Source organism: Triticum aestivum, chromosome 3D (genome assembly GCF_018294505.1).
Source record: "Triticum aestivum cultivar Chinese Spring chromosome 3D, IWGSC CS RefSeq v2.1, whole genome shotgun sequence".
NCBI lineage: Eukaryota > Viridiplantae > Streptophyta > Magnoliopsida > Poales > Poaceae > Triticum > Triticum aestivum.
Genome location: NC_057802.1, coordinates 195,794,662 through 195,802,243, shown reverse-complemented (window position 1 = coordinate 195,802,243; position 7,582 = coordinate 195,794,662).

The window sequence follows — 7,582 nt, the reverse complement described above, 5'->3', positions numbered from 1 at the left end:
TACTTAGTACTCCTGCGCTATGTATCATATATTAGTATCATGTAGTACTTTATTTATTGCCATGTATGACACATAGTACTCAACTCTCTCTCTCTTTCTTCATTTAATTCTATGACACCTCATCAAAATTGCTAAGGCTAGTACCATCACAACCAGCCTTAGCAAATACTAAACATTAAGTTCTCTCGTTTTCCTCTCCACCTTGGTCACCTAGACGGAGGGAGTATACTGCGCGGGCTTTTCCTGCGCGGTAGGCGGGGCAGTTCCACCTAGTCGGTTCGACAGATACGCGAGAAGACGAGGGAGTAGGCTGCTGCAAACGTAGGGCTGTGTGATTTGACAGCGAGTTACTGCTGGACATGTGGGGCCCCGTGATTTGAGTTGCCATTATCATTTTAACTGCGGCGCTACGACCGGCGTGAGTCTCCCGATTCCTGACCACCTCCATACAGGTGCCTCTCCCAATGCTCCACCATGTAGTAGAGGCTGGCTCTTGCATGAGAGCCCACTTCTCCACTTTTTCCTTGCCTCTCTTTCCTCCACATATGCAAAAATGCCATGTAAAGCGCACTATTGTACTTACTTGCTCCTACAGGTGCTTAAGCTTGCCACATAGGCATAAAGTCTGACGTGGCAAGTTAATCAAGAAGAGAGAGACTAGTTTGGTGACCCAAGGAAGAAACGATGCTAAGCGCGTGTACCTAGGTGAAAAGACAATTTTGAGTCTATAGCTAATTAAATGAAGCAAACTTAGCAACACCATTTCATTGGAAGAGATCACTCCTTGGCAATGCAATAAATACTAGTACTCCATGTGTCCCATAATATAAGAACGTTTTTGGCACTACACTAGTGTCAAAAACGTTCTTATATTATGGGACGGAGGGAGTACGAAGAAAGAGATAGAGAGAAGTAAAAAAATACACTTATAGCCAACCTTATAGCCAAAACCTTGTTGTAGTATGAGTGACTAAGTGATGACTATGTATGACATGCCTACATCAGATAGCCTAACGCACCCTGTTAAATCTCCAAGGGCGCGACCACACGAGCGACGCTACGGTCGTGGTAGGCGCGACCACGATACGGGCTACTAGCAGCCCTTGGATCTGAGATCAAATGGTCGCATGCTAAGTTACTGAAAATTTGCAGAATAACCCTCCAGGATAGGATATTCACCCATAGGTCTAGAATCACGCCATGCAACCGTTCGATCTCAGATCCAAGGGCTCTCGGAAGCCCGTATCATGGGAGAATGGAAAGCCACTACCCTGCCGTTCGCACGCTGGCAGTTCGCTCCTACTCGTCCCCGCACGTCCTTCAATACTACGGTGGTTCGCTCCTAGTCGTCCCGTCCATTCACATTACGGAAGTTCCACTAATCCTAACCGTCCTCCCAAATCCATGGTGTCCCAAATCTCCCCGATCGGCGGTGAGTACAAGGTTAGAACCATCACCGGCGATGAGTTCGACGTCATCTACACCCGTTCTTCCGCGACGGTGAAAGGATGCCTTTCTCGCTTCAGACGCATGTTCAAAGACTCAGATGATGAGTGGGTCGCTGGTCTAGATGTTGAGTACACCACAGTCCTGGGACGAGAGAAGGATCTAAAGGATGAAGAGAGGAAGAAGCCCGCCGTGATCCAGGTTTGCGTGCATGACTTATGCTTGGTCTACCACATATGCCATGCCGACATTGAGTGCCAGGATTTTAAGGACTTCCTCGAGAGCAACCTAGTCAAATTCGTTACTGTAGACTTTGGTAACGACAAAGAAGTCCTGCGTCGGATAGGCCTCGTTGTAGGCAACACCTTCAACCTCCATAAGAATCGGCTGGTGTCCTCTCGTCAGCCTTCAATGCTGACCCTGGCAGGAGCCATGGTTCATCCTTCGTACGGTAAACTGGAGAAACCTCCATACACGTTTCATCGTCATGCATGGTAGCGGAATGTACTAGATATAGACCACATCCACTACGCTGCAATGGATGGCTACCTTTGCTTTAATATTTACAAGGGTTGGATGAAGAGCAACAGCCAAGTGTGCGGTTCAAGCAAAGAAGTATCGGCCAAGAGGAAGAGGGACAAGGACGAAGTCGAGGACGTGGACGAGGACTCCGAGTAAGGTGGCAGTGTCGTTGCTCATGGTGGTTCTAATGCAGTGTCTACCGGAATAGTTGCAAAGTTTAATTTTAGGTGTGCTTAATTTAATTTGAGGGGTGTGTTGTGCTGAGCCCCCAGCAGAACTATGTTATGTTTCTTCTTGTTACTTTAACTCTTCAGTACGTACATACTAGTATTTCTTACATTTCATCTTTTAGTTGGTATAGTACTACCACTCATTTCTTCACATTATATACGTACAATATATATGGCCAACATCATATCGCCAGCAGTTTAGTTATCAAAGAATTTCAGGGTGCTTAGTTTTGTCAAAGAATTCCAGGGTGCTTAGTTTTATTTGAGGGGTGGGTTGTGCACTTGTGTTGGACACCATTATTGTGACAAGCCTTTTTAATAGTACTATATGCATAATTTGGCGACGAGCGCTCTCTATATGTACCACCTTTTTTTAATTTCAAGTTTTGCTCCATGGCGCAATCCATCGATACTACTACTGTACAAAAGTGGAGTATATACATTTTTTAAAAGGCTAGAGGGCGGGGCACTCTAGCTCGGTCGGTTTCACGAGAAGCGAGGGCCTTTGTGATTTGACGGATCATTACTGCTGTCAAATCGAATAGTACTGCGCCGCCCGCTGCACGCCCGGCGCCTCCATTAAACCCCTCCGTTAAACCCGCATGCAAACCGAGAATCCTACTCCTGCCACACGTCCGTTCATGAGCGGGCCGGAATTAAACGCAACACCAGCCGAGCTCCTCCCGTCCGCCCTCAGTTTAAATGAGGCCAGACGCCGGCCAAGCTCCTCCCGTCCGCCCTCTATTTACACGAGGCCAGACAGACAACGGGCAAGAATCGCATCCCTCCGCCGCTCCCCCATCTCCTCCTTCACCATTTTCTCCACTCTTCCGATGGCTTCCGATGAGCCGTTCTCCGGCATATTACCCGGCTGGGTGGCCCGCCGAGCCCTCCGGATATGGGCGAGGCCGCTCGGTGCTTCACCAACCTCGCTTGGCCCGACTGAGCCAGTTGCCGCCCCAAGCAGGCGCGTGGTTTAGCAACTCGCCGCTCCAGTTCAGCTCGATGAGGAGTGGCGAGTTGCTCCACGCCGGCACGGCGGCTAGCACACCGGTACGGGCGCCGTCGCTGCCGCCTCGTACCGCGCCACCAGTGTCTGCGGTGGCCGCGCCTCCCATGTCTGTGGGCGCGCCTCCCGTGCCTGCGGCAGCGCCATGCAGGCAGAGACAGAAGCCGGGTGCGTGGAGAGCGACGAGTCGGTGGCCAGCTTCTCCGTGTCCGCCGGCATCATCGAGGAGAAGTAGAACACGGGAGGCCGCCGCCACTTGGGACCAATGAAGGCCACCGCCGAGGCGACGACCGCGGATTCAGGTGGTTTCTTTGCTGCTTCGTCTCTTCCGAGGACCTTCGTCGACCCCGCAAGTGTCTGACAGACATGAGGAAGACAAAGGGATCCGCGGGCGGCCATTTAGAACTAAAATAAGTCTAGATACATCCATTTCTAGGACAAGTATTTCCGGACGGAGGGAGTATTAATTATACAAGAGAGCCGGATTGGCACCTCTTAGTTCATGTAAATGTAATGAAATCCATCATGTTTATATGAAGATCCGGCTTTTTTATACGAAATCCTTCATGCTTATATGAAATCAGTCTGTGTTTGCACGAATTTCATCTGGTTGGTTAGAGTTGTAAAAATGTATGCCACTGGCGTTTGATGTCGTCCTCCGCTTAAGGAAGCAGGAGTAAATTTGTCGGCTGCCGTTGGAGATGCTCTTTATGCTGGAAATAATAGAGTGACATCCAATCCATTTGAGTTAATTGCCTGTATGATTGTCCCTCTATAAAAAGTTAATTGCATGTACAGTGTACACGTGACTTGCAGGGTGGCTACAGCTTCGTACAGAAAGTTAAAAAGAAACAAGTCCATCCTTAATCTTGTATTCTAAGTACTCTGTGGGTTCCACTGTCAGTACAGTAGCGCAAGAAGTATATATTAAATAAGTAGAGTAATATATAATATAAAAATATAAAGTTAAAAGACAGAATTCGGACTCATGTCATCGCGTTGCGAGCATCCGGCGCTAACCAGCCCAGCACATTTTTGTTGTAGACCATGCTGGAGATTTATCTCCATGTCTACTCTTATATATACTCCATTCGTTCCTAAATATTTGTCTTTTTCAGATTTCAAATGGACTACCACATACGGATGTGTATGTAGACATATTTTAGAGTGTAGATTCACTCATTTTGCTCCGTATGTCTTTTCCAGAAGGGGTCAGATTTGTCCTTGATTTATTTATGAGCTATCCAGATGGCACTGCACCGCCAAGAAAAGAGGGTAACATCAAAATTATGGACTACTTTTTTGAGTATGTTGGTAAGGTCCGGTCATAGTCACTTGTTGAAATCTCTAAAAAGACAAATACTCCCTCCGTCCGGAAATACTTGTCATCAAAATGGATAAAAGGAAATGTATCTAGACGTATTTTAGTTTTAGATACATCTCTTTTTATCCATTTTGATGACAAGTATTTTCGGACGGAGGGAGTAGAAAACAGAGTTGGTGATGATGGTGTGCGTGCCATCCTGCCATATATAGGCCGTCGGATTTATATCTAACGGATAGGAAAGAAACTACGGCAATTTTGCAAAAATATACCCACACGTCTCTCCACGTTCGCAATAAGGCCTTCCCTCGTTCAACCTTTTCTCTCACAAGATAAACTACTCATACAAATGCATCTAGATGTTCCGTGCAACGCACGGGCAGCTAGCTAATTTCTTTTAAAATAGTTGCTGCGATAATTGGGTTGAAGTGATATATTTTATGTCTGCCCCGAATGATTTCAGATTCACTAGTAGTAACAAAGAAAAGGTTGCCTTGTTAATTAATAGAAAACAGGGTGAAAACTATCACATGAGGCCGGTAAAAACAAGGCACACTGGGTTCAGCGTCATCGTCACTACAGCTGTGCGCCCGCGAGAAGTCTACATACCGAGGGGGCTTCCGAGCGAGGCACCGAGACACAGTGTTTGAGAGAGAAACCAATTGACAGATTATGATCAGATCGAGTTGTCACCCTTCTGCTGTCATTGTTGGGGGGAGGGAGAGAAAGACGTATCGAGAGTGTGCGCGGTAGGCACAGAGGCACAACTAGCGAGTGTGTGTGTGTGTGTTTGAAAGAGGAGTAGATAGATTATTATCAAGATCGATGTGCCACCCTACTCCTTCGGTGTCGGGTAGTGTGTGTGTATGTTTGAGAGAGAAGCCAGTCGATAGATTAGTATCAAGATCGAGGTGTCACCCTACTCCTTCGGTGTTGGGAAGTGTGGGTGTGTGTGTGGGGGGCAGTGACACTCACATATCTCTACTCTTATAAAAAAACAGAGTTGGTGATGATGGTGTTCCTGCCATCCTGCAATATAGGCCATCCGATTTATATCCGACGGACAGGAAGGAAACTATGGCAATTTTGCAAAAAGATACCCACACCCCTCTCCGCATTTGCAAATAAGGCATTCCCTCGTTCATCCTTTTCTCCCACAAGATAAACTTCTCATACAAATGCATCTTGATGTTCCGTGCAACGCATGGGCATCTTGCTAGTAGGGAGAAGGAGTTTGTGTGACACATATCTAGCTATATTAAGGGATAGGTAGATAGCATATGTGTGAGAGACATTATTATACTTTGAGACATTAGTGGCTGTGGGTGGGCGGAATTAAAGGGGTGGGCGTGTTAGACATAGAGAGCGTGTGTGTTTCTGTGTGAGAGACTTGTAGGACGGGGTAGAAAGATGAATTTAACCCTGAAGGAGGGAGAGAAATACACGAAGTGCGCGTGTGTGATTCCGATGCCCACAGGGAAATGAGATATATATGCGTGTGAGAGAGATTGCACAATTCATTCACGTATCACTATCTAGCGATCGTGGACGTGCATTGCTTGAACATAAGTCAATATCTACTTCGTATCGTGGCCAAAGGTACAATATCGATTCAACGCTATAAAGATTGGACACTCACATATCACATTTTTTCTATTTAAATAAACCTTTTCAGTTGTGCATGCCAAAGTTATAGTGATGTTTCTTCAAACAACCAATGTAGCTATCATGTATATGCACCATTGTTACTCTTGCATTCAAATTCATTAGTCTTGGATGATTTAAGTTTCTATTTTGAAGTAATATACGTAATATTCATATATGAATTCAACGGGTATGCAATTTATGAAATGGAGGCTATGTAATCATATGAGGTAACACTTTTAAGTAGCTGACTACAATATCCATTTCTTTTTGTGCACCTCTACACTAACACGTCAATGCATTATGTTTAAAGTAAATAACCAATGGCACTAAATTATCTATTTACACGAGAAATACATAGGCTGAGCGTTTGATCCCTTTTTTGTGAACGCGCCACTACACCCGTACGATTGGCCGCGCCCATGTGAACGTCCAAGTTATCGGCGCATCATCCCGACTTATTGTCTTTTTTTCTGGGGTGGACTTCACACCAGTTATTAACTGCTGACGCGTGCCCCATGTACACAGTCTAGCATGACCTTCCCGCTAGCACGGTCCAAAATTAGTTGAAACTGGATACGAACGTCCCGTGGGCGGCAAAATCTCCCGCCTCCTTCTAAAATTTCTGCCACCTTAGTCTTTAGCATGCGAAATCCCCCTTTTGTCCTTGGTGCACGGAGACCAACAGTTACAATACTGCCCTCATCTACATGATAGGTTGGGGCTGCTTTGGTAACTTCCGGTTCCCCCACTACACGGCACCCCCATTTCCTCTCCCCCTCCCGCAAAAACGACTAACTCCACAGCACCAGAGCATCTTACATCACGCCGTCCGTACTTCATCGCCCTTTCTCCCCTCCCCTCTCGAAACCCTAGACTGCTCATGCACCGGCGTACCATAGTCCATTCACTGCCAACGGCATCCACCTCGCCGGATCTGCTTCTGCGGCGGCATCCACCCCTCCCACCTCCCCTAGAAACAAGTAGACTGCTCATCCACCACTGTACCACAGCCCATTCAGTGTCGGCCTTGTCCACGCCACCGGATCGGTTTCGCCGGTACTCTCGTCAACCGCCGCGCATCTGCAGCGGCTCATACGTACTCCCCACCGACACCTTCCTCAACTCTACCGGAGCCGCTTCACCGACCTTCCTCAACCCTATCGGAGCCGCTTCGCCGACACCATCGTCAACCCTACCGGAGTAGCTTCGCCTATACCATTCTCAACCCTACCGGGGCCGCTTTGCCAACTCACAAGTCCGCTTCCTCGCACCCTCATCCAACCTACCGGAGCAGCTTCTGACGCCCCGTCCACGGCCGCAGATCCGCATCGTCGACACCACCCTTAACCCAACCACCGGAGCAGCTTCTGAAGCCCCGTCCACGGCCGCAGATCCGCATCGTCG